General features: G+C 40.0%; 1 protein-coding gene across 3 annotated transcripts in view; it reads left to right on the forward strand.

Annotated features, from left to right (window-relative positions):
- Positions 1-394: 394 nt before the first annotated feature.
- The window catches only part of ATP10D (ATPase phospholipid transporting 10D (putative)), a 122,613-nt gene continuing 96,604 nt past the window's right edge, over positions 395-26,403 (forward strand). For all 3 annotated transcript variants that reach the window (XM_065907207.1, XM_065907209.1, XM_065907208.1), the window contains exon 1: positions 395-602. The gene's annotated coding sequence lies outside the window, so the exon portion shown is untranslated. The remainder of the gene's footprint in view (positions 603-26,403) is intronic.

Raw genomic sequence — 26,403 nt, forward strand, 5'->3', positions numbered from 1 at the left:
GAAAAAAGACCACATCAGATTTTTTTTTCCCCTCAATCTCTTTTCTAGTTAACGTCAATATTAAGTATTTAGATTTGACCCTTTTACCCCCAAAAATAATTCCCAGGAGTTTCAAGTTTGGGTAAGTGAATGATCTGTTAAGACAGGATTTCAGCGCTGCAAGACTGAACCGATGCCCTAGGCAGGCAGGTTCTGGGCTCCTGGGAGACCCGGCTTCGGGCCGACAGGAAGCCCCGGCCCGCCGCTGGCGCCGGGAAACCCTCGGCGGCCAGGCCCCGCCTCGGCCCGGCGTAGCGAGAGGCGGGGCGGCGGGCGTCCGCGGAAGCTCGGCCGCTCAGCTCCCCGCCGACGGGAGCGGGGGAGCGGGCGGGCGCCGGGGGCGGGGGGCGGGAGCGGAGGAGCGGGCGCCGGGAGCGGGAGGCAGCCGGCTCGGCCGCGCCGGGCTCGGCTTGGGCAGCGGACTCGGCGCCGGCTGGGAAGTGCTTAGTGCTCACGGCTGGCGGAGAAGCATAACCCGCCTCCTCGCCGCATCCGTGCTGGCTTTTCTCCTGCATCCTGGGACCGTGAGCATCCGGCGGTGATGCGCGCCCGGAGAGAACCGGGTAAGGGTGACCCCGCCGGCCCCTGACGGCTTCCGCGCCTGCCTTCCACGCCTCGTTTCCTCTCTGTTTCTCTCCTCTCTCTGTCCTCTGCCTCCCGCAGCAGTGGTGTTCAAATGGGGTGAAGTACCTGAAAGCTGGACTTGTGGCTTTGCTAAACTTTAAAAAGAAGAATCTTACACCATTTTCAGGCACTTGATTACAGTAGAGGGATGACTATCTTTTCTGATTGCTGGGTTTTATGAAAAGATAAGTCACGCATACTCACCCTTTGTCATCTCATTGTGAAATCGAACAGTTGAAAGCAATTCTGGCTCTGTTTCAAACATAATGAATGGAATAGGGGTTGAAATTTTTACCCAGGAGATAAACCACGGATTGATTCCTTAGGAAGGAAAAGGTGTTTGTGTTGGAGCTTGCTCAGAAATAGTTTTTACAGGAGCCCTACTAAAAAGCCCCCGTTTTCCGTGCAAACACTCGTTTTGCAGAGTTTCATTGTTGTTGGGGGCACCCTTTCCTTTACATTGTAAAAGCCGTAATTATACTTTATACAGCAGAGAGACATCTGGTTGGTTAGTGAAACCCTCCATTCTGGAAGGCTGGGCTCCCTGTGCCTCAGAAATGATGTATTTAAATTGCCCATAATCATAAGGGCACGTCCACTCGGGTATTTAGAGTGTTAACTAAATAAAACCAAAGATTTTTCTTGCTTCTTTTCACATAGGTTCTTTTCAAGGAGAAAAACAATTCCGTGGTCTGAGGGCACGTCTCTGACCCTAATCAACCTTGAAAGATGACCCACAGGGATAGGAGACTCCTTATCCACCAGGGTTACTGTGTCCGAAAAGTTAACTCCAGAGTAGATAATTATTTTGACATTCGGCTAGGTCACCGTTTCTGGGAGGAGTACCACCAGAAAGAGACACTCGGTGGCTGGTTTAGAGCCAGTGTGTGACACTGATCACTGTAAGGGCCAATTCATTCAGCGCCCAGGTGTGAGCCCTCACTCCAGTTTTCCCCACAAGGTAATCCCTCCTTCTAAACTCTTCTGTCCATGATACAAATACATATTACCTACATTCTGATAGTTTATCAAAAGGAAATCATGCTCTATATGTCGGAAAACAACTCTCCAACATTCAAAAGCTTTTAGACAGTTTTAAAAAGTAACACTGTAACTGTTAAACACTTGTTAAGTTGTGTGAAAAAGATGGAGACTCTGAGCTGTCTAAAATAGGATGTCAGTACTGTTTGACCTTTGCCTAATAACAGTATTTGTTCAATACAACTGCTTAGTGACTAAATAGAATTTGAATGGGATATCATTTATTTTGATGTCAGTAAATGGAGGAAATGCTTAGAATTTGATTATAATTTGTAATAGAACAGAGATGACTCATCTGTTAGACAAATGTACTTAGAATTAGCTTGAAAAATTAAGAGGTAAAAAATGTCCACATACCCAAGCCGTCTCTACAGGCCTTATTGTCTGATGTAGTTGAAAGTAGTCTTTTTTATGAGGCAAAACCAAAGAAAATGCTACAAAGATCACCTGGGGATCCTCACAACCGAAAGCATTAGCAGCTGTGCAGGTTTCCTTCTCAGCTGAAAGAGGTTTGTTGTGAGTATATTCTCTTAAAGCATCATTCCCTTCCTTCCTGCTGTGAAAGAATTTCAATCTGAAATTGATAGATGAATGGTTTCCCTCATGTGCCTTTAGGAAAACGAAGCTTAAAGACTGGGAGACCCATTTCCCATAAGTGCCTGGTTTCCCTGGTGTCTCAGTGCGGGAGACCTTGGTTTGATCCCTGGGTTGGGAAGATCCCCTGGAGGAGGACATGGCAGTCACCTCCAGTATTCCTGCCTGAAGAATCCCTATGGACAGAGAAGCCTGGCGGGGTACAGTCCGGGAGTTAATTGGAGTTAACAGTACTTTCCACAAAGCTGGTATCACAGTTAGAGTAAAAGTAATGGTCGTACTGTTTAATGAAAGACCTAGTTTTATGAAAGAGTGTGTCCCTGTGGACTAGAGCCCATCGGGTTCCTCTGTCCATGGGATTTCCCCCCTTAATTTATTTCGCTAAAATCTACTTATTCCATCTAAGGCTATTCTGAATGAGGAAGATAGGTACAACTACATTTCTGTTAAAAAACAAACTTACAGAATTTCAACTCTTTATGTAGGATGAATAATTGAAAAAAGTCTTATCTTGGTTATAAGGAAGGTGAAAATTAGCTTTAAATTATCCAGAAATGTGAAGTCTCTCTTCAGTTTAGTGGGTGAAGTCGCTCAGTAGTGTCTGACTCTTTGTGACCCGTTCCCATGACCATAGCCACCAGGTTCCTCTGTCTGTGGAATTTTCAGGCAAGAATACTGGAATAGGTTGCCATTTCCTTCTCCAGGGGATCTTCCCCACCCAGGGATCGAACCCAGGTCTCCCATTTTGAGGACAGATTCTTCACTGTCTGAGCCGCCAGGGAAGCATTCTTCAGTTTATAGTACTCATAATTACTTAGAACTATGTTTAAAAATTCTCATTCCTCTTACAGACTATAATAATATATAGAAAGTTCTACTAAAAATCTTAACTGTCCTTTCTTTTTTGCTAAAGTCTTCCATAGAGAGGTATTCTGAGACAGTTTAATGACACATTCTACTAATCTGTGTTGTCCTTCAGCCAACAAATTAACCTTGTCATGTTAGAAAAATGCCTGTCTTTTAAAAAAATTTTATTGAACAATAGTTGACTTACAATATCATTAGTTTTAAGTGTGCAATATAATGATTCAATATTTTATACATTAGGCATAAAGTTATTACAATATTATTGGTTGTTTTCTCTGTGCTATGCATTATATCCCTGTGACTTATTTATTTTATAACTGGTGGTTTGCACCTCTTAATTCTCTTCATCTGTTTCATCCATTCCCCCTTCCCTTCCTGCAACCGCTAATTTGCTCTCTATATCTGAGTCTGTCTCTGCTTTGTTATATGTTTGTTGCTTTATTAAATTTCATATATAACTAAAAGCATACAGTATTCATCTTTTTTCTGACTTATTTTACTAAGGAAAATAATCTCTAGGTCCATCCTCTTGTCACAAATGGCGAGGTTTCATTATTTTTTTTTTATGGGTGAGTAATCTTCCATTGTGCATATATATCAGATCTTTTTTATTCATTTGTTTATTGAGGAACACTTAGGTTACTTTCATATTTTGACTATTGTAAATAATGCTTCAGTGAACCTTGGGGTGTGTATATCTTTATGGATCAGTGTTTCAATTTGGGGGGATAAATACCTAGAAGTGGAATTGCTAAGCATGTGATGGTGGTTGTTGTCCAGTCATGTCTGACTCTCTGTGACCCCATGGACTGCAGCGTGCCAACCTTCTCTGTCCTTCACTATTTCCCGGAGTTTGCTCAAATTCCTGTTGATTGAGTTGGTGATATCATCCAACCCATCTCATCCTCTGTCACCTCCTTCTCCTCCTGCCCTCAATCTTTCCCAGCATCAGAGTCTTTTCCAGTAGAGTCGGCTCTTCGCATCACCAAAGTGTTGGAACTTCATCATCAGCCCTTCCAGTGAATATTCAGGACCGACTTCCTCTATGACTGACTGGTTGGATCTCCTTACAGTCTGAGGGACTCTCAGGAGTCTTCTCCAGCACCACTGTTCAAAAGCATCAATTCTTTGGTGCTCAGGCTTCTTTATGGTCCAAGTCTCTCATCCATACATGACTCCTGGAGAAATCATAGCTTTGACTGGATGGACCTCTGCTGCTTTTTAGTTCTATTTTTGAGAAGACTCTATTGTTTTCCAGTGTGGCAATGCCAATTTGCATTTCAATTAACAGTGCACCAACATTCCCTTTTCTATACATTCTCACCAATACTTGATGTTTCTTTTTGATGATAGCCATTTTGATAGGTGTGAGGTGATAGCTCCTTGTGGTTTTGATTTGCATTTCTCTTCTGAGTAGTGATGCTGAGCATCCTTTCAGATGCTTGATCATCTGTATGTCTTCTTTGAAAAATACCTATTTAGATTCTGTGCATTTTTTAGTCAGACTGGCTTTACTTTTTGATACTGAGTTGTATAAGCTTTTTTTTTTTTTTTAATATGTTTTGGATATTAACCCGTTATCAGACATATCATTTACAAATACCTTCTCCCATTCAGTAAGTTGTATTTTCATTTTGTTGACGGTTTCCTTTTTTGTGAAATAGCTTTTTCATTTGATGTGGTCCCACTTATTTTTGCTTTTTGTTGCCCTTTCCTAAGGAGACATATCCATAAAAAATATTTCCAGGACTGATGTAAAAGTATACTGCCTATGTTTTTTTCTAGGAGTTTTTGGTATCAAGTCTTAGTTAAGCCTTTCACTTTTCAAGTTTAGTTTTGGTTTACTTTTCATCCTTTTACGTGTGATTGTACAGTTTTCCTAACACAACTTACTGAAGAGGCTGTCTTTTCCTCATATATTTATGCCTCCTTTGTCATACGTGTTAAGTCTCTAGTTGTGTCTGACTCTGCAACCGTTGTAGCCCACTGCTTTCCTCTGCTTATGGGATTCTCCAGGTGAGAATACTGGAGTGGGTTGCCAGTTCCTCGTCCAGGGGATCTTCCTGACCCAGGGATCAGACCCACCTCTCTTACATCTCCTGCATTGCCCAGCAGGTCCTTTACCACTAACGCAACCTGGGAAGCCCCCTTTGTCATGGAGTAATCAATTGACCAGATGTGGGTGGGCTTCTTTCTGGGTTCTCTATTCTGTTCCATTAATCCCTGTGTCTGTTTTTGTGTGAGCACCATACTGTTTTTATTACTGTAGCTTTGTAGTATAGTCGGAAGTCAAGGAGCATGATGCCTACAGTTTTGTTGTTTTTCTCAAGATTGCTTTGGCTAGTCAGGATTTTATGTAGCTTCATACAGATTTTAGGATTACTTATTCTAGTTCTGTGAAAAAATGCTGTGGATGAACAGATAGAGATCGCATTGCATATGTAGATTGTTTTGGATAGTTACAGTCATTTTAACAATATTAATTCTTGTGATCCATGAACACAATATATCATTCCATTTATTTGGGTCAACTTCAGTTTCTTTTTTAAACGGCTTATATTTTTCAGAGTACAGGTCTTTCATTTTCTTTATTGGATTTATTCCTAGCTATTTTATTCTTTTTGATGCAATTGTAAATGGGATTGATAGCTCATTTTTATTGTATAAAAATGCAACAGATTTCTGTATATTAATTTTGTACCCTACAGTTTTACTAAATTTATTTATTCTAGGGTTTTTTTTTTTTTTTTTGGTGGAGTTGTTGGAACTTTCTGTGTGTGGTATCATGTCATCTTCTACTCGTGACAGTTTTATGACTTCTCTCCCAGTTGGATGTCTTTTATTTTTCTTTTCTGATTGTGGAACCTAGGACTTCTACTACTATGCTGAATAAAAATGGGAGAGTGGTCATACTTGTCTTATTCCTGTTTGTAGAGGGAAAACTCATTGCTTTTCGCTATTGAATAGGATTAGCTGTTGGGTTGTCATAAATAGACTTTACTATGTTGAGGTATTTCCCCCATACTCATTTTGTTGAGAATTTTTATCATAAATATATATCTTTGATAATAGCCTGTTCCTTTAAATATATGTTTTTCATCTTAGTAGGTAAAGACTTATTGCTAGATATCCATCTTAATTTCCCATCACTCCTTAATTTGTACTTGAAATGCAAACCATATTGAACGACACAGTGTTATGGAACACTGGGTTACAAGGTTTTCCAGCTGTCTTACCTTTATTCATATTTTCTTTTCTAAAATTTACAAATCCCATATCTGATTTGAGACATTTCCCAAGACTCAGTTAAAATTCTGTCTCTTGAGCAGCCTACCCTACTTTTCTGTCTTCTAATCTCATGGCATGTATTCTCATATGTTCTAGTTCCATAAACATATGTACTGCATGATTACCCTAGTGCTATTTGAATTTATTTTATTTTTGTCAAATTGAGTATTTTGACTGGTTCTGGGCATGTTTATTCATTCTCAGAGTACCAGCAGTGTGCCTATAAGACAAGGTAAAGGCAGTGAACACTCAAAGGTGAGCTCCCAGAAGACAGACTTCTGTCTGTTGTGTGCTCTGATTAATCTCTGTTACCTGTTACAATGCCTGGCATAACAGTGGAAGCTCAGCCAACATTAGCTGGAAGAATGAAGTCGAGCCCTTTCAGTGTGCTGGACAAGTACTGGTACATTGATTTCATAAACCTCCTTTTAAAACAGTGTGAGGCCGAGTAGTATTCCATGGCATATAGCACCACATAAAAAGAATGCATGTGAGTCAGTTCTAATGAGGTGGATGGATCTAGAGCCTATATACAGAGTGAAGTAAGTCAGAAAGAGAAAAGCAAGTGTGCATTAACACGTGTCAGTGGAATCTAGAGAAACGTCCCAATGAACCCGTTTGCAGGGCCGCAGCGGAGATGCAGACGTGACGGACAGGCTTGTGGACACAGTGGGGGAGAGGAGAGAGGGTCGAAGTGAAGGGTAACGCTGAAACATGCACTTTCCCACGTGCAGAAGAGAGAGCCGGTGGGAATTTGCTGTATGGTGTCCGGAGCTCAAACCTGGTGCTCCATGATAACCTGGAGGGTGGGTGGGGGCGGGAGGAGGGAGGGAGGTTCAAGAGAGAGGGGACTTGTGTATACCTATGGCTGACTCATGTTGATGTTTAGCAGGGACTAACGCAATAGGGTAAACCAATTGTCCTCCAGTTAAAAAGCAAAAAATTGTCATTTAAATGAAAAAAACAAACAAACACAAAAACAAACAGTATGAGTTCTGTGATATTATTTCCATTTTACAGGTGAGGGAACTGAGGCTCAGGCTAAGAGCTTGTGATACTGACTGGAAGCTGAGCATTACTACCATTGGAACTTTTTAGAGCCTGTGTTCTTTCTCTACTAACTGCAGATGCAGCTGCTGTTTTGAAAACAGCTGATTATAATATCACTTTTAATTCAAATAGGTGTGTTTTGGAGGGTGGAGAAAATCTAGTAATTATTGGAATTGACCACTTATCATGAAATCCTATTTATAATTCCAGTGAACACCATCCGTTTCTTTTTAATACCATTTGTAGTTTTCATCGATCTCTTATTGCTATTTATATACTGTACTTAATAACACTTAACTTGCAAACTTTGGGGACAATTTAAATACAGTCATCCCCCCCTGCCCTTAGCCCTTAGTGGCTCAGACTGTAAAGAATCTGCCTGCAATCCAGGAGACCAGGGTTTGATCTCTGGGTCGGGAGGATCCTCTGGAGAACGGAATGGTAACCCAATTCTTACCTGGAGAATTCCATGGACGAAGGAGCCTGGTGGGCTACAGTCCCTGGGATTGCAAAGAGTCAGACACAATTGAGCGACTAACACTTACTTACCTATCCCTGCCTATCTGTGCAGGGTTGGCTCCAGAGCTCACTGTGGATGTAAAAATCTACAGATACTCAGAACACAGAGTTGACCCTTCACATCCTCGATTCTATCATTGAGCGAGCCATGGTTGGTATAGTCCTGTATTGAAAGCAGTCAGCCTGTAAGTGGGCGTGTGCAGTTCAGACCCGTGTTCAAGGGTCAGGCGTGTGTGTGCTGAGGCAGTTTAAGTAAGTGACATATGTAGTCCGTGCCTGCATTACTTTGTCATGCAATGAAGCAGTTTTTATCCTTTGTGAAATTATCTGTGAAATATTTACGTCATATTTTAAGTGACCCAAATACTTCCAGAATTGAATCTTAAAAAAATGTTTTAGAAATGAATTAAACCTCTTGTTCATCATACTGGAGTATTCTTTTAATAATTCAACTAAAATAATACCTGTCTTCCTCATTTATCTAGTAATGCCACAAACTTAAAAATTATAGTCTTTGATGTGTTTATTTGGTTTATAACTTAATAGCTCAGGTTAATGATCTGCAAGAGGCCTTTGGAAAACATTTGTGGTTTGTTTAGTTTTATGAGGATATACATTCTTTCAATGCCTAAATTCTTTCCATTTTAGCTGCAAATAACTCCACTTCCCAATTTATGCTTTTTTCCTCTTATTATTCCATATTCTTTTAAGTGTTTTATTTTCTTTTGCTTTTTACAGATTTCCATGATGACTAATCCAGAAAATAATTGCCCTATTTTTTGTGTATAAAAAAGTAGTTTCACTAATTATTTAAATAATATATGCATCATTGGGGAGTAAATGAATCGTTGGGGAGTAAATGAATAGTTGCATAAAAATGATATTTAATAGTAATGAATCCATGGAGAATATATACTTTAAATTAAAAATAAGTCTCTCTAAAACAGTCACAGATATAGAAAGCAGCTTATGGTAGAAAGGTAACTTATGGTTACCAAAGGGAAGGAGTCGGGGGAGGGATAAATTCCATAAATTATGGAATTAGTAGATACATACCACTCCATATAAAGCAGACACACATGGATTTACTGTATAGGGCAGAGAATGATATTCAATATCTTGTAATAACCTATAATAGAAAAGGATTTTTAAAAAGAAACTATATATATGACTGAGTCACTTGGCTATACATCTGAAACTAACACAATATTCTAAATCAGCTATATTCAATAAAAAATAAAATTTTTAAAAGGTACAAAAACTAAATCTCTTCAGAGCAAATTTGGGTTGCCTAGGCTCATGGCTTTAAGTCCGGTCCCCAGAGTGAGAGCATCAGCATCACTGGAGTTTATTAGAGCTGCCAGTTCACAGGCCCCGCTGCAGACTGACTGAATCAAGTTGGGGCGAGAGTGTGTGTGTACCGTGGGAATCTGTGCTTTTCAGACTTTCCGGTGATTCAGATCTCTGGCAGTTTGAGGACACAGGCTTAGGCTTAAGAATCTTAAGATTTCTTTATTCTTTATTTTGTGATTTTACTTAATTTTAAAATTGTTATTTGATGTACAGTTGATTTACAATATTAGTTTCATGTATGCAACATAGTGATTCAATGTTTTTATAGATTACACTCCATTTAAAGTTGTTTTAAAGTGTTGGCTATATTCTCTGTGCTTGACAGTAGCCCTTGTAGCTTTTTTATGCATAGTTTCTGCCTCTTAATTCCCCATCCCTGACTTGCCCTTTTCCCTTCCCTCTCCCTATTGGTAACAACTTACTTGTTCTCTATATCTGTGAGGCTTTTTCTGTTTTGCTATATTTGTTCTTTTTCATTTTTTGGATTCCATGTATCAGTGGTAACATACAGGATTTTCTCTGCCTGACCTAATAGCATAAAAACCTGTAGGTCCACTCATGTTGTGGCAAATGACAGAATTTCATTATTTTTTATGGCTGAGTAATATTCCATTGTGAGTGTGTATATATGTGTGTGTACCACATCTTTATCAGTTTATCTGTTGATGGACGTTTAAGTTCTATATTTTAGCTGTTAAATTCTGCAATGAACATAGATCTTTTTGAATTAGGATTTTCATTTTCTTCAAATATATAGTCAGGAGTGGAGTGGGTGGATCATATGCTAGTTTTTTGAGGAACATCTATACTGTTTTCCACTGGGGCTGCACACATTTATATTCCCACCGAGAGTGTACCAGGATTCCCTTTTCTCCACATCCTCAGCAACATTTGTTATTTGTAGACTTTTTGGCAGTAGCCATTCTGACAGGTGTAAGGTGATGCCTCATTTTAATGTATATTTCTCTGATTAGTGATGTTCAGGGTCTTTTCATGTGCCTGTTGACCGTCTTTGTCCTCCTTGGATTTCAGAAATCAGGTGGAATTGGCCAAGTAGAATACACCAAAGCACCCTACTCCATCATTCAGCGATACTTTTTTCCACACTTTTTTGATTGCTTGACTCTTATCCTCTTAAAAATCGAATTATTTTTTAATGAGTACTCATTCCCTGGATGCATAGTGTAGCACTGCGAACCTGACTGGACATTAATTTATTTTAAAAAAATATTCATTGAGTACTTGCTGTGTGCTGCGCATTGTCCAGGTACCGGTTAAAGCAGTGTATCAGATGGTCTCATTGAGGGAACAGACAGGAAAATAATGACTATAGCTCATTCCTCTTTTGAATATTTTAAAGCTTTTCTTTAGAATCACAATACAGTGTGTTTATTATTTTTTACACACACACACAAGTACACACTTTATCACATAGAGCTGAAGGTTGCAGTCTTTGTATGATTGAATAAAGATAACACACTAGGAAATTTGTATTCTTCTGCCAGTTTAAAATGATACTTTGTAGTTTTCAAAATGAGCACTTATCTGGGGTCTAGCTCCACTTCAGAACTTAGCTTATCTATTGGTTAGTGTTTTAATGCTCTCAGTATTTGCTGTTCTGAAGCTTGGCCATAAACATGTCAAAGTTTGTCGCAAGGAAATTGATCTCTGAAGTATTTCAGGCAATGAGGGAATCTCATGAACTTCCTGCCGGATTCCTCTCCTGGACTGCGTGGTCTTTGAAGACAAGAACCACAGAATTTACACATAACTTTTCATCATTTTGATTTTAATGCCTGTATTTTGCTGACACATGGTAGCCTTTCAGTAGCTATTTATTAACAAATGTAAGGAAAAGCAATCTCTGAACAGTGAGAATAGGTTTCACTAAAATAAGTCTTTTGTTTCTGTACTTCTGCTTCCTGAAGACCACTGAGGTGGTTAATTCAGTTTATTTGTTCTAAAGTAGTTGGAAATATGAGTTCAAATTTCATAAAGGCAGATATTTGGGCAGCTGAGGGAGACACAAACCTATGAGAATAGTCATGAACATTCAAAACAAGGTCTTCAACTGCTGGTTGAAAACCTATAGATGTGCCTCTGAAGACCCTGAAGGCATCACTATATAGAGTACTTTACAATAACTGGTGCTTTGAGCATTTTGGTGATGAATTCTCAGAAAAAAAAATTATTTAAAATGTTGTATAAAATGTGGGATAGTTGAGAACACACAATGATTTCTATCATGAAGAAGTTATTTTGATATTTAAGGGATAAACTTTAAACCTCTTTAAAAAAAAATAGGGTACTCAGAAGAACTTCCTTTCTGAGAGTTTTAGAACAATGAAATTCAAATACCTCAGCTATTTTTAAAAATAGGTTGTTTGTTTTATTTCCCCTTTTATGTCTTTTTTGTTGCAGAGTCTTATTAGCAGCCATTTTAGGGCTACCTGCTAAAGATCTTCATTCAAAATATAATAATTTTAGCATATATAATAAAAGCTATAATATCATTAGATAACTAAGCTTATATTACTTCTAGAGTTGGTGTAAGATTGTTAGAGGTATTCTGGTTGCTATTGCATATAAGAGAGGTGTTATTTTATTCATTCATTCATATGTCTATTCCACAAATATGTGTTGGAAGTCTGCTCTGGGTCTGATACTGTTCTAAGCAAGCGTAGGTTACATCAGTGGACAAAGGAGATAGAAATTTCTACTCTGGAAGGGGAGACAAGAACTAAAATACAAAAAAAAAATATAGATTGTTAGAAAATGACTTCAGTTTATGCAAAATAAGAAAGGGAAAAGTGTGAATTGCTGAGCAAGGCTGTGTAAGGATTGGAGTGAAGGAAGGGCGGAGGAATGGGTTGGCGAGGACTTTGGGAGGAAGGTGTGTGTGGCCCTGGTGACTGTTACTATAGTTAACACGAGAGCCTTTCAGTTCAGTCGCTCAGTCGTGTCCGACCCTTTGCGACCCCAGGAACCGCAGCACGCCAGGCCTCCCTGTCCATCACCAACTCCCGGAGTCTACCCAAACCCATGTCCATGGAGTCAGTGATGCACACAGCCATCTCATCCTCGGTCGTCCCCTTCTCCTCCTGCCCTCAATCTTTCCCAGCATCAGGGTCTTTTCAAATGAGTCAGCTGTTCGCATCAAGTGGCCAAAGTATTGGAGTTTCAGCTTCAGCATCAGTCCTTCCAATGAGTATTCAAGACATTTCCTTCAGGATGGACTGGTTGGATCTCCTTGCTGTCCAGGGGACTTTAAAGAGTCTTCTCCAACACCACAGTTCAAAAGCATCAATGCTTCGGCACTCAGCTTTCTTTATAGTCCAACTCTCACATCCATACATGACCAGTGGAAAAACCATAGCCTTGACTAGATGGACCTTTGTTAGCAAAGTAATGTCTCTGCTTTTTAATATGCTTCTTCAGTCATAACTTTCCTTCCAAGGAGTAAGCGTCGCCTTCAGAGAATTTTAAATTGCGGAAGAAGTTTTAGGTTCCAAGGGCAAGTTACAGTGTTGGACTGGGGTGACAGTGGTGGAGTGGTGCCAAGCGGTGAGAATCCAGATATACCTGGAAGGTGATGGTGGTGGTGCTCAGTCATGTCTGACTCTTTGCGGCCCCGTGGACTGTAGCCCTCCAGGTTTCTCTGTCCGTGGGATTTCCCAGACAAGAATACTGGAGTGGGCTTCCATTTCCTACTCCAGGGGATCTTTCCCACCTAGGGATTGAATCCACATCTGTTGCATCTCCTGCATTGGCGGACAGATTCTTTCCCACTGAGCCATCTGGGAAGCCCCGTATTTGGAAGGTAGAGTCAACAAAATCTACTGACTGTGTGGGTTGTGAGACACAGGACCCTGGATGATCCAGAGGCCTTCGGGCTCAGGGTCCTCGAAGGACGGAGCTGCATTCAACTGACTGACAAAACGAATCTGTGGAATAAGCAGGGTTTGGTGGGGGTGGTATCAGGGGTTCCGTTTTGCGCATGTTACCATTTGATGGTGAGCCCAAATGGAGATGAGCTGCCTGGCTGGCAGTCAGAAGTACACACCTAGAAATTAGCGATCCAGTCTGTGCTGGGGGGTGGTTACGTGGTGGGGAGTCTGTAGAAGTTCTCTTCCGAGGGCTTTGACTTTCCCGGTAAAATAGAAATATGGTCTTCAGCAGAGAGGGAGCTGTTGGAAATTAGAGGAGACAGTCTGTAAAAGTGAGAAAGTGAAGAGACTAGAAATGCTGTGTGATTGCAGTTGGCATGTGTGATGCAGTTCACGGTCAAGAATTTAGCACTAAGCCTGCTTATTTGCCACCATGTCTTTGCACAAGTTCTTACTTATTTCTAGTCCCCTGACATTTTTATGAGTATATTTCTGCTATCACAAAGGCTAAACATAACAAAAAATAAAGTGACACTCTTCAGGGACCTTGTGTATTTCTCTTAGCCACTTTCAACTTGTCAGAATTGGAACAGAGTATGTAGAGAGATTCAGATCTAACTGATTTGAGTTGGCCAGGAAGTTCATCTGAGTTTTCTGTAAGCTGTAACTAGGGTAAGGGTTTGGCCAAGAAAGAAGTGAAAGAGGAGCCAAGAGGCTGAGAATATACAAAGCAGTGATAGCAGTGTTGACCAGAGAGTTCACACTAAGTAGGGAAGTGTGGCCACGCGAGAATGAAAGGCAGTGAGGAGGTGGGGCTGGGGGCAGATGCTGGAAGGTCCCTGTGGGGTCAGAGAATGTGGAAGGCAGGATAAAAATGAGTCATTTACTCTACATACATGTTATTTGTATATAGTGAATCATATTTCAAATATATGGAAAACGCTTTCTATTGAAGGCATGCAATATACAAATATTTGGTTCTGTTAACTGCAGCTTTTCATGTGAAGTATGCCTTTAGTATTTTTTCCTTCTAAGTGACTTTTCCTTATCCTAGTCCTGTTCTTCCCACCCTCACATTCTTTGGAGATGCTCTGTGCCTTTCCCCAACCTGTTGCTCAAGTGTTTTTGCCCTGTCTCAGAGCCTCCTAATAACGACAGAGGCTTGTTTGGTTAGACTTGGGTGACTACTTAGCAAGCTGTGTTGCTTCGGTGAGTTTATCTCTCTGAGCCTCAGTTTCCTCATTTAAGTGGGGATAATAATTTGTACTTCATTGTAAGAACTAACATTAATGTGTATTTATCCCTTGCACAGAACTTGGCATGTCTTTATAAATGGTACGTATTGTTATCATCTTACGCTTATTGAATGAATCATATTTTATTAGAGTTGAACAACTGAATCTCAAAAACATGCTGTTCTGTCATTTCAATTACATGTTATCTTAGAAGCATCTAGGATTATCAGCGTCAAAACATTGTATTAACGATTGCTATCATTAACCTTTTAAAGATTATTTTTAATTGGAGGATAACTGCTACAGTACTGTGTTGGTCTCTGCCATACGGCAACATGAGTCAGCCACAGGTACACATGTCCCCTCCCTCATGAACCTCCATCCTGCCTCCCACCCCAGCCCACCCTCTAGGTTGTCGCAGAGCACTGGGTTTGAGCTCCCTGCTTCATATAGCAAATTCCCACTGGCTCTCTAGTTTGCACGTGATAATACATATGTTTCAGTGCTACTGTCTCAGACTGCCCCCTCTCTCCTTGCCCCACTGTGACCCCAAGTCTGCCCTCTGTCTCCACTGCTGCCCTGCAGAGGGTCATTCAGTACCATTTTTCTGGACTCCATATATGTGTGTGTTAATAGATGATATTTGTTTTCCTCTTTCTGACTTGCTTCACTCTGTGTAAGGCTCTCGATCCATCCACCTCATTTGAGCTCCCTTTTATGGCTGAGGAATATTCCATTGTGTGTGTGTGTGTGTGCACCACAGCTTCCTTATCCATTCCTGTGTTGTTGAGCATCTAGGCTTCCATGTCTTGGCTGTTGTAAACAGGTCTGCGATGAACACTGGGGTACCTGTGTCTTTTTCAGTTATGATTTCCTCAGGGAATATGCCCAGTGGTGGGATTGCTGTGTCGTATGGTCATTTTGTTTCTAGTTTTTAAAGGAATCTCCATGCTGTTCCCCATAGTGGTGGCATCAGTTTACCTTCCCACCAACAGCACAAGAGGGTTTCCTTTTCTCCACACTCTCTCCAGCTTTTATTGTTTGTAGATTTTTTGATGACGGTCATTCTGACCGGTGTGAGGTCATATCTCATTGTAGTTTTGATTTGCATTTCTCTAGTAATGAACAATGTTGAGCATCTCTTCATGTGTTTATTAGCATCTTTATGTCGTCTTGGTTTCCCTGATGGCTCAGTTGGTAAAGAATCTGTCCTCAATGCAGGAGTCCCTGGTTTGATTCCTGGGTCGGGAAGATCTGCTGGAGAAGGGAAAGGCTACCCACTCCAGTATTCTTGGAATTCCCCTGTGGCTCAGCTGGTAAAGAATCTGCCTGCAATGCAGGAGACCTGGGTTTGATCCCTGGGTTGGGAAGCTCCCCTGGAGAAGGGAAAGGCTTCCCACTCCAGCGTTCTGACCTAGGGAATTCCATGGACTGTATAGTCTGTGGGGTTGCAACGAGTCGGACACAACCGAGCGACTTTGACTTCACGTCATGTCTTCTTTGGAGAATGTCTGTCTAGATATTCTGCCTGTATTTTGATTGGGTTGTTTATCTGGTATTGAGCTGCACGAGCTGCTTATACATTTTGGAGATTTATCCTTTGTCAGTTGTTTCATTTGCTGTTGTTTGCTTCCATTATGAGGACTGTCTTTTCACCTTGTTTATAGCTTCCTTTGCTGTGCAAAAGCTTTTAATTAGGTCCCTTTTGTTTGTTTTTATTTCCATTACTCCAGAAAGTGGGTCATAGAAGATCTTGCTGTGGTTTATGTCCAAGAGTGTTGTGCTTATGTTTTCCTCTAAGAGTTTTGTAGTTTCTGGTCTTACATTTAGGTCTTTAATCCATTTTGAGTTGATCCCTCTGTATGCTGTTAGGAAGTATTCCAGTTTCATTCTTTTACGTGTAGCTGTCCAGTTTTCCCAGCGCCATTTATTGAGAGGGGGTCTTTTCCCCATTTTATTTTCTTGGCTCCTTTGTCAAAGATAAGGTGCTCACAGGTGCATGGGTTTATCTCTGGGCTCTCTGTCTTGTTCCGTTGATCTGTATTTCTGTTTTTATGCCAGCATCATCCTGTCTTGATGGTGTAACTTTGTCATATAATCTGAGGTCAGGAAGGTGGATTCCTCCAGCTTTATTCTTCTTCCTCAAAACTGCTCTGGCTATTTGGGGTCATTTGTGTTCCCATACAAATTGTGAAACTTTTTTTTTTTTTTTCTTATAGTTCTGTGAAAAATAGCATTGATAGTTTTCATAGGGATTGCATTGAAAGTATAGATTGCTTTGGATAATGCAGTTATTTTCACAATATTGATTCTTTCTACCCAAGAACATGGTATATCTCTCCATCTGTTTGTTTCATCTGTGATTTCTTTCATCACTGTTTTATAGTTTTCTGCATACAAGTCTTTTGTCTCTTTAGGTAAGTTTATTCCTAGGTATTTTATTCTTTTTGTTGCAGTGGTGAATGGATTATTTCCTTAATTTCTCTTTCTGATTTTTTTGTTGTTAGTGTATAGAAATGTAAGGGATTTCTTTGTATTAATTTTATATCCTGTGACTTTAATACATTAATTGATTAGCTCTCATAATTTTCTGGTGGCATGTTTAGGGTTTTCTGTGTATAGTATCATGTATAGTATTACTTATTCTTTTCCAACCTGGATTCCTTTTATTTTTCTCCTCTGACTGCTGTACCTCCAAAACTGTGTTGAACAATAGTGGCAGGAGTGGGCCCCCTTGTCATGTCCTTATTAACCTTTTAATGTATGGTTTTTTTTTTTTTTTTCTCAGCTTTAAGAATAGACTAAGAGAGTGGGAACTCACTATGAATATCGGTGAGATTTTTTTTTTTTAGTTTCCAGTAACAAAGATACATGCATATACTTGCATCTCTTACCTGTAGTTTTGCTAGCTTAATTCAGTTTTGAGTCAAAGCATCAGACAGGTGACTCATTTAGGTGTGTGATTCCTTCAAAAAAAGTTGAGGTATATTAAAGAGAGATAGTAGATACTTAAGTGTCTATATATTGATGTATATGTTTCAGTGTCTGTATATTGGGAGATAGATATATGGGGTGTGTGTGTGTGTGTGTATAGGCTTTATTCTCACACAGGAGAGTTGAAAAAACTTTATATTTAGTATAAGTTTGGAACACTAAGAATGGATAAATTTTTCTATATAAACAATGCATCTGTTTACCCCAGTTATATTTTATACTGCTATCTTCTTTCTGGGCCTTCCCTCATAGCTCAATTGGTAAAGAATTCACCTGCAATGCAGGAGACCCCAGTTCAGCTCCTGGGTAAGGAAGCTCTCCTGGGGAAGGGATAGGCTACCCAAATAAACATGTTGTATTTGAAAATTCTGATTTGACTCATCAACAATGATATAAGCCTGTCACTTTTTGCTCCACTTGGTCCCCTTCCTTATTCTGGGCTAGAGGCTGCTTCTCTGATGGAAATAGGACAGTATTTTCTGTTTCTGTCTCCCCAGTATCAACCATTGAGTCTATTTTTCAGGCCATGGTTCTTGAATGAATTGGTACTGAGTGAGCTTGATTTAAGCATTCTTTTCAAGAAAGGTGTATGTGCTTAAGTAAAATGGACTTTTCCTGTTTAGCATGCTAAAAATGATAGAACTGTCACAAAGGGTTTTTAATGGTCAAAGTGAAAGATACTTAGTTTTTTACATTTTCATGTAGCGCTTCCTTTCATGACACTAACCACCAGGTATCAAAAACAATAGTTCAGCGCTTTTGGTGATGTATTATCCTTGCCTGGCCTTAATATGGAGCAAGCATCTTCAATTTCATGGCTGCAGTCACCATCTGCAGTGATTTTGGAGCTCGCAAAAATAGTCTGTCACTGTTTCCATTTCCCCATCTATTTGTCACGAAGTGATGGGACCAGATGCCATGATCTTAGTTTTTTGAATGCTGGGTTTTAAACCAGCATTTTCGCTCTCCTCTTTTACCTTCATCAACAGGCTCTTTAGTTCCTCTTCGCTTTCTTTTTTTTTTTTTCCTCTTCGCTTTCTTGACTTCACACTCCAGGATGTCTGACTCTGTGTGAGTGATCAGACCACTGTGGTTATCTGAGTCATTAAGATCTTCTTTTGTCTTTTTGGGCTCCAAAATCACTGCAGATGATGACTGCAGCCATGAAATTATAAGACACTTGCCCCTTGGAAGAAAAGCTATGACCAACCCAGACAGCATATTAAAAAGCAGAGACATTACTCTGCCAGCAAAGGTCCGTCTAGTCAAAGCTATGGTTTTTCCAGTAGTTATGTATGGGTGTTAGAGTTGGACCATAAACAAGGCTGAGCACCGAAGAACTGATGCTTTTGAACTGTGGTGTTGGAGAAGATCTTGGACTGCAAGGAGATCAAACCAGTCAGTCCTAAAGGAAATCAGTCCTGAATATTCATTGGAAGGACTGATGCTGAAGCTGAAACTCCAGTACTTTGGCTACGTGATGCAAAGAACTGACTCATTAGAAAAGACCCTGATGCTGGGAAAGATTGAGGCAGGAGAAGGGGACAACAGAAGATGAGATGGTTGGATGGCATCACCGATGCGATGGACATGAGTTTGAGCAAGCTCTGGGAGTTGGTGATGGACAGGGAAGACTGGCGTGTGCAGCCCATGGGGTTGCAAAGAGTAAGACACCAGTGAGTGACTGAATTGAACTCTGTATTCTTGTCACTTCTTCTTAGTATCTTCTGCTTCTATTAGATCCATACCGTTTCTGCCATTTATTGTACCCATCTTTGCATGAAACGATCCCTTGGTATCTAATCTTCTTGAGGATATCTCTGGTCTTTCCCATTCTGTTGGTTTTCTCTATTTCTTTCCATTAATCATTTAAGAAGGCATTCTTCTGTCTCCTTGCTATACATGGGAACTCTGCAGTCAGATGGATGTATCTTTCCTTTTCTCCTTTGCCTTTTGCTTCTCTTCTTTTCTCAGCTATTTGTAAGGCCTCCTCAGACAGCCATTTTGCCTTTTTGCATTTCTTTCTCTTGGGGATGGTCTTGATCCCTGCCTCCTGTGCAGTGTTACGGACCTCCGTCCATAGTTCTACAGGCACTCTGTCAGATCTAATCCCTTGAATCTGTTTGTCACTTCCACTGTATAATTGTAAGGGATTTGATGGGTAGGTCATACCTGAATGGTCTAGTGGTTTTCCCTACTTTCTTCAATTTAAGCCTGAATTTTCCAATAAGGAGTTCAATGTATAAGCCACAGTCAGCTCCCAGTCTTGTTTTTGCTGACTGTATAGAGCTTCTCCATCTTTGGCTGCAAAGAATATAATCAATCTGATTTTGGCATTGACCATCTGGTGATGTCCATATGTAGAGTCTTCTCTTGTATTGTTGGAAGAGGGTGTTTGCTATGACCAGTGCGTTCTCTTGGCAAAATTCTGTTAGCTTTTGCCCTGCTTCATTCTGTACTCCAAGGCCAAACTTTCCTGTTACTCCAGGTATCTCTTGACTTCCTACTTGGCATTCCAGCCCCCTATAATGAAAAGGACATCTTTTTTGGGTGTTAGTTCTGAAAGGTCTTGTAGATCTTCATAGAACTGTTCAACTTCAGCTTCTTTGCCTTTTGTGGTTGAGGCATAGGCTTGGATCACTGTGAATAGAATAGTGTTAGAATAGCATAGAATGGTGTTTCTCAAAATGGGTCCCAGGACTAGCATACCAGCACTACCTGGAAACTTGTTAAACATGTAGATTCTAGGTCCCCACCCCAGATTTGCTGAATCAGAGACTCAGGGGTGTGTCTCAGGACTTTCTGATGCATCCTGGCGTTTGACATCCACAAAGGGAATCTTGAAATGACTATGCGCAAACATGTTTTTCTTTTTAGGATGAGTGAGCTCGTGTATATATTTCAAGTTGTTTGTTGGCTGGTGATGGGATGACCTCAGAAATTTTAAAATACTTACTGGACTCAAGGGAGTTCATTATTCTGTATTTACCTTTGGTAACCTGCCCTGCTGCAAGCTTCATTAAGCATTCATTGAGGGAAACGGGGTTTTTGAGAAGTGACTGCTTTTAAGTACGTTTATGTACAAGAGGGAACATAGTATGATGTTATTTTAGGTATGCTCTTATTGAATGACTGTAACTTTTATATCATCTAGAAAGACATACCCTGGTTAGAAATAATTTAGCTTAAAATGGTTATATTTGATTATTTTTAATTTTATATATAAGTAGGATTGTGTAGTTAGAAAGGCATGCCTTTAGAATCAAAAATTGCATGCCTTGAGTTCTGGAAACCTTCCTTGGCTTCTTGTTTCTTCTTCTGAAAAATGGAAATGAAAACTCCACACCATGTTGTGAAGTTTAAATGACATGCAAAACGTATTTCGTAAGCAGTAATAATCACTGCAGAATTGCTTGTACTTATTCTCTAAGCAGATCTTGGTTTATGTTTATTTCTGACCTTAATTGATTTTTAGGCTTAAAATTGATAGCTTGCAATTTTCAGAGCTTCGTTTTCATTTTTTAGCCTCTGTGAGTAAAGAGAAGATCGGCTCGTGTAGCGTCACGCAGGCCTAATGTTAAGCGCAGCTGCTTTGTTTTCCAGTCACTCAGTCGTGTCCGGCTCTTTTTAACCCCATGGGCTTCAGCGCGGCGGGCTTCTCTGTCCTTCACTGTCTCCTGGAGTTGGCTCAAACTCATGTCCATTGAGCTGGTGATGCAATCCAACCATCTCTTCCTCTGTCGTCCCCTTCTCCTCCTGCCTTCAGGCTTTCCCGGCATCAGGGTCTTTTCTAGTGAGTCAGCTCTTTGCATTAGGTGACCAGAAGTATTGTAGCTTCAGCTTCTGTATCAGTCCTTCTAATGAATATTCAGAGTTGATTTCTTTCAGGATAGACTGGTTTGACCTCCTTGCTGTCCAAGGGACTCACAAGAGTCTTCTCCAGCACCACAGTTTGAAGGCATCAGTTCTTTGGTGCTCAGCCTTCTTTATGGTCCAACTCTCACATCTATACAAGGGCAGCTATAGACTGTTTCATAGCTATTATTTACAATACAACCTCTTCCTTCAAAAAGTTTAATTAAAAAATATATTTTTACTTCAAGAAAATTAGAGATACCAAGGGGACATTTCATGCAAAGATGGGCACAGTAAAGGACAGAAATGGTAAGGATCTAACAGAATCAGAAGATACTAAAAAGAGGTGGCAAGAATATACAGAAGAACTATACAAAAAAGATTTTACTGACCCGGATAACCATGATGGTGTGATCACTCACCTAGAGCCAGACATCTTGGAGTGTGACGTCAAGTGGGCCTTAGGAAGCATCACTAAAACAAACCTAGTGGAGATTATGGAATTCCAGCTGAGCTGTTTCAAATCCTAAAAGATGCTGTGAAAGTGCTGCACTCAATATGCCAGCAAATTTGGAAAACTCAGCAGTTGGCCACAGGGCTGGAAAAGGTAAGTTTTCAGTTCCAAAGAAGGGCAATGCCAAAGAATGGTCAAACTGCTGCACAGTTATAGTCATTTCACATGCTAGCAAGGTCATGCTCAAAATTCTCCAAGCTGTGCTTCAGCAGTGCATAAACTGAGAACTTCCAGTTGTACAAGCTGGTTTAGAAAAGGCAGAGGAGCCAGAGATCAAATTGCCTACATCTGCTGGATCATAGAAGAGCAAGAGAATTCCAGAAAAACTACTTCTGCTTCATTGACTATGCTTAAGCCTTTCACGTGTGGATCACAGCAAACTGTTGAAAATTCTTTAAGAGATGGGCATACCAGACCACCTTACCTGATTCCTGAGATATCTGTATGCAGGTCAAGAAATAACAGTTAGAAATGGACATGGAACAATGGACTGGTTTCAAATTGGGAAAGGAGTACATCAAGGCTGTCTGTTGTCACCCTGCTTATTTATCTTATATGCAGAGTACATCATGCGAAATACTGTGCTGGATGAAGCATAAACTGGAATCCAGATTGCTGGCAGAAATATCAATTACCTCAGATATGCAGATAACACCATCCTTATCACAGAACGCAAAAGGAACTAAAGAACTTCTTGATGAAGGTGAAAGAGGGGAGTGAAAAAGCTGGCTTAACATTCAACATGCAGAAAGCTAAGATAATGGCATCTGGTCCCATCACTTCATGGCAAACAGATGGGGAAACAGTGGTAACAGTGACAAACTTTATTTTCTTGGACTTCAGAATCACTGTGGACAGTGACTGCAGCCATGAAATTAAAAGATGCTTGCTCCTTGGGAGAAAAGCTATGAGAAACCTAGGCAGTGTGTTAAAAAGCAGAGACGTTAGTTTGCCAACAAAGGTTCACCTAGTGAAAGCTATGGTTTTTCCAGTAGTCATGTATGAATGTGAGAGTTGTACCATAAAGAAAGCTAAGCACCAAAGAATTGATGCTTATGAACTGTGGTGTTGGAGAAGACTCTTGACAGGTTTTTGGACTGCAAGATCAAACCTGTCAATCCTAAAGGAAATCAACCCTGAGTATTCATTGGAAGGGCTGATGCTGAAGTTCCAATCCTTTGGCCACCTGATGTGGAGAGTCAACTCATTAGAAAATATCCTGATGCTGGGAGAGATTGAAAGCAGAAGGAGATGGGAACAACAGAGGATAACATGGTTGGATGAATCACCAACTCAATGAACATGACTTTGAGCAAGCTCTGAGAATTGGTGAAGGACAGGGAAGCCTGATATGCTGTGGTCTATGGGGTCACAAAGAGTTGGACACAGCCGAGTGACTGAACAACATCACATTTTTACTATAACAAAAGGAAAGTTGACTATTTCTGTTTTCTTTTCCTCGAGATAACCGATAGTAATAGACTTTTGTGAATTTTCCTGTACTTTTATTCATGTCCTTGCAAATGTGTATGAACATGCACACATTCAGGCAGTTTGTGTTAAGGCCGGTCAATGGAAGATTCAGTGATGCTGTAAGAAATAAAACCCATGAATCCGTGCTGCAGGAGGACCAGTCCTTGGTTACTAATCAGTGGACTCTTCTGTGTCGGTGTGACCCTCTTCCAGCTCAAGAAATCGAAAAGGCTTAATTCCAGTTTGTTGTTTCTTGATGGGCTCCTCATTCTCCACAGTTGACAAAGCTCCTAAGCAGTCATAACTTCATGAGAAACTAGGCAGGTGATAGGAGCTACAGCCACCCAGGTGTATCCTAGATCTTTGCGAATCCTGTTTACTGATTAGGGCAGTAAACAAAAGTGAAACTTGAACTGTGCCCAAGTTCTTCTCACCATTCTTTGAACCCAGGTCTTTCATATTAGTCTGTTCTTCATTCATTTTTACAAATTTTGGATTATTAAATTTACATTTCTCTGTCATTTGTTTTATTGTTCTTCTGCTTTAGTACCTAATAGTTATCAGTCCAGGTCAATGGTTAGAGAAATGTTATTTTTAATATATGCATAATATCCCATAATGTGGATGTTATAATTTAGTTAGCTGTTCTCCAGTTGACTTTCATGATATTTCCAGGTTGTTAGTGCCAAAATAGCCCAACTCAGTATACATTCCTGTCCATGTAGGTAAGACTCCCCAAAGTGGAATTGCTCTGTTAGTTGCTGGTACTGTTGTTTAGTCATTCGGTCATGTCTGACTCTTTGTGATCATGTGGACCACCCCATGGACTGTAGCCTGTGAGGCTCCTCTGTCTATGGACTTTTCTGGGCACGATTACTGGGGTGGGTTCCATTTCCTCCTCCAGGGGATCTTCCCTACCCAAGAACTGAACCTGCATCTCAGAGTCTCCTACATTACAGTGTGTTCTTTTACCACTGAGCCACTGGGAAAGCTCATCTTTGCTCCATCAGTATTTATATGTATTTAAAATTTTAAGACATGCTGTCAATTTGGGGGGCATGAGAGAGGGTAAAAGAGGAGGAAGATTGTAGCAGTTTTCACTCCCATTGTCTGGGGTTTGTTTATACCTGTCCTCAGCAGCACAGGCTGTAATTATTTTAATTTTGTCAGTCACGTGGATAGAAGCAGTATTCCACTGTGCCTTCAGTCTGCAGCCTTTTGGTGACTAGTGAGGCTTGAGAGTCTCTGCGTATTTATTGGCCCTGTGGATGTCCTCTTTTGAGAATCGCTTATTCATATTCCTTACTCAATTTTATTGGTCTTTTTATTTTTCTCTTATAAATTTGTATGGCTGATTTGGTTACTAGGAATGTTAAGAGCTTGCCATCATTATGAGCTGCAGTTGTCTCTTGATTTTATTTATGATTTTTGCTATATAAGATAGGTGATAGAAATCATTTGTCTTTACTGGCTTCTCTCTTGCTTTTGAAAGTTTTTCTCAGCTAACAGCAATAAAATATCTTTCTAAATTTTCTTCTGGTAAGTTTATTGTAATTTTTGTTTTTAAGTTTTTAATCTAGAGATTTGTTTTTAACTTAAAAGTTATTAAATTAAAAATTTATTAACATTGTAATAAAAGATATATTTTTAATGTATGGAGTAGGAATTTAGCTTTCTTTTTTCAACGTGAATGTCAGTTTATTCCAGAGTTGTTAGATGACCATTTTCCAACTTGAAATTCCACTTTTCCATATGTTATCTTCCTATTTATAAAAGCATCTAGTTTTGGGCCTCTTATTTTTCTATAGATTACCACAGTCTAGTGCTTAAAACAACCCCAGCTTATTAGTGTATAATTCCGTAGGTCAGAAGTCCAGGGACGGTGAGATTGGGTTTCTGCTCAGGTTCTCAAAGTCTGAGGTTAGCATGGGGAAGGATCCACGTACAGCCTTATTCAGATTGCTGGCAGCGTCAGTTCCTGTGGTTGTTCGACCTAGGTCTCTGTTTCCTTGCTGGCTGTCAGTTAAGGATGCTGTCGACCCTTCGAGACCACCAGCAGCTGTCCTTTTGAATTGTAGTTCATTTGCTAAATTTTATTGTTTCCCCATCAATACTCATAAGCGAAAGTGGTTTATAATTTTCTTGTGGCAGTTATAAAGTTTATGCCTACATATTTTAGCACATACAGATATTTATGTGATGGTGATAATTATTACAATAAAACATTTTTTTTTTCCAACCATATAGTTGCCTTGCTATGAAGTCATATTGCAAGTTGTGTGTATGTGGCATTTGTTTTGTATTCATCTCATGCCAAATCCTCTCTCCTAGTATCAGCATGTATTAAGAATCTTGATCTTTAGGATCTGTGGTCATGTTAATTAACTTTTAAATCCCAGATAAAATGCTAATGTGTTAGTTAAAGCAAGGTGTACAGAGTCAGGTGGCCTTTGACTCTGTTTCTGGGCAATATTGGTTTCAAGTGGCCATGCTGAGCCCAGGAACATGCAGTCCTTATCCTGTAGTTAATCTTTTTAAAAAAATTCTGTTTGTTTTTAATTGGAAGGCAATTGCTTTGCAGTATTGTGTGTGTTTCTGCCATATATCCACATCAGTCAGCCACAGGTTTCTGTATGTCCCCGCCCTCTTGAACCTCCCTCCCACCCCATCCCACCTCCATACAGTTTAAGTTTGAGTGGCATTTTTCCATCACTAACCATCAGCAAGTTTGTTGTAATCCATTTCACCGCAAACTACTGCTAATTTTCATATAGTAGTTGTTTGCTCTTAAACTAAAAATGAAATTAGAAATGGAGATGTTAATAAAACCTATGTAAACTATAGTTTTTTTTTCTTTTTTAATGAAATAATCTTCTATCTTTTAAGGACAGAAGCTCATTCAGGAGTGATGTATCAGATCTAAAACGTTCTTTCTTATTCCAAGTGATGAAGATTGGCCTCTAGGCACCTAGTTCTTGGTATGTTTAAAAAATTGTGTTCATTTTCAAGGGTTAGTGGCAGAGGATGAGGTCAAATAAAGCATGGAGCCTTTCGGTTTACTAGTGGAAAA

Source organism: Muntiacus reevesi, chromosome 16 (assembly GCF_963930625.1).
Source record: "Muntiacus reevesi chromosome 16, mMunRee1.1, whole genome shotgun sequence".
In the NCBI taxonomy this organism is placed as follows: domain Eukaryota; kingdom Metazoa; phylum Chordata; class Mammalia; order Artiodactyla; family Cervidae; genus Muntiacus; species Muntiacus reevesi.